The following is a 1,719-nucleotide window of genomic DNA, read 5'->3' as shown; positions in this document are numbered from 1 at the left end:
CAGCCACAGCTTCTCTGGGCAACCTGTGCCAGGGCCTCCCCACCCTCACAGGGAAGAATTTCTTCCCAGTATCCCATCTAACCCTGCTGTCTTTCAGTTTATGGCCATTCCTCCTTGTTCTATCACTACACACCCTTGTGCAAAGTCCCTCTCCATTCAGGCACTGGAAGGCTGCACCCTGTCTCCCTGGAGCCTTCTCTTCTCCAGGCTGAACAATCCTAATTCTCTCAGCCTTTCCTCACAGCAGAGCTGTTCCAGCCCTCTGATCATCTTTGTGGCCTCCTCCAGACTGGCTGCAACAGCTTTAGGTCCTTCCCATGCTGGGGACCCCAGAGCTGGACACAGTCCAACAGGTGGGGTCTTACAAAAGCAGAGGAGAGGGGTAGAATCACCTTCCTCACCTGCTGCCCACACTGTGGGGGTGCCTATTCCCCACATTCTTTTGAATATTTATACTCATCACACCCATTTTGACCCTCCTCCCAACCTCCTCCTGGCTGGGCTGGGGGTCCTGCTCTCAGCACAGGGACCATCCAAGGTCAGGCCCAGCCCAGACGTGCAGCTTTTTCATCCTGACCCCACACCATGGGTGCTTTGTCAAGAAGGAAAAATAGTTTGGAAACGATAGTGGTGGTGTTTTTTTAAATCAATTAATTTTAATTAGGTGCATTCTGCCTGCAGGAAATATCAGTTGCTGTCTGCTTAGCACAGTATGTTTACTATGAACTCTATTAAAATGCATAGAAGAATTATATTTCAAAGAGGTGTTGCCTATACTAAGCCTATTAACAGCACACAGGGTTTTCAATGGCATGAATTAAACAGACAGCTTTTATTCCTAACATCTAATTATTTTTACATTAAATATAAAATGCATTGAAAGCAATGTAAAGCAGGCCCTCTCAGCTCACTGGTCCATGGCTCAGATTGTTTGGGTTTCACATCTGTCATTACAGTTGCCAAAGTATTCTATTTATTTCTGAAAAAAAAAATAGTGAGAAGAGCTGACAAATAAAAGGGAGGAAGGAGAAAACCATTGAGCCTTAAACTGGTTAAAATGAAAATTAAAAATTACTCGGTCCCTCTGGAGTCCCTCTAAAGGGACTGAGTCTGAAGACCCCCCATGCCACAAAAGCTGTTGTGTTTTTGATGCAAGTACGTGTAAGGCTTCAGGGGCAAGAAAATCCACACCTCCTAAATCTGAAATCACTTACTCACTGAACATCTCCCCTTTTCTCACTTTGCAAACCCACCCTCCTCACTCCTCAACAGTGACCACGCTCTTCCACCAACACAACCAGCTGCATCCCCTTGGAGCAATGGGGTCCTCCGTGGGTGGTGAGCTTCCAGGAGAAGCCATAACATCTATGTCTGGGATGCACGAGGGACACATGGCCATGGGCCACTGCATCTGGGACAGATGTGGTGCCAACATTAAAAAGAAAACAAAGAAAAAGAGAGGGTGGAGAATCCCTTGTCCTGTGCCACGTCAGTCCAGTTATCCTGCTGCCTGGAGAGTCCTCAGGTTGCATTTCAGCCAAATCTCTCAGCTCTCAGCTTCTCCTCCTCGCCAGGAAGGCCAGAAACTGGTTACAAAGCCCTCTCTGCTGTGCTGAGGCTTCTTGAGACAATAATATCAAATATCACAGAATCCCAGAATATGCTCAGTTGGAAGGGACCCACAAGGATCATCGAGTCCAACTCCTGGCCCTGCACAGA

General features: G+C 47.4%; 1 protein-coding gene across 1 annotated transcript in view; it reads right to left on the bottom strand.

The window, feature by feature from the left end:
* DNAH9 (dynein axonemal heavy chain 9) overlaps positions 1-1,719 on the bottom strand; it is a 200,242-nt gene that overhangs the window by 124,997 nt on the left and 73,526 nt on the right. The gene's annotated exons all lie outside the window — the stretch shown is intronic.

The sequence above is a fragment of the Manacus vitellinus genome, unplaced genomic scaffold (genome assembly GCF_001715985.3).
Source record: "Manacus vitellinus isolate BGI_N305 unplaced genomic scaffold, ASM171598v3 scaffold_24_pilon, whole genome shotgun sequence".
NCBI lineage: Eukaryota > Metazoa > Chordata > Aves > Passeriformes > Pipridae > Manacus > Manacus vitellinus.
The sequence above is the reverse complement of the archived record's forward strand: the minus strand, read 5'-3'. Positions and strand labels throughout refer to the sequence as shown.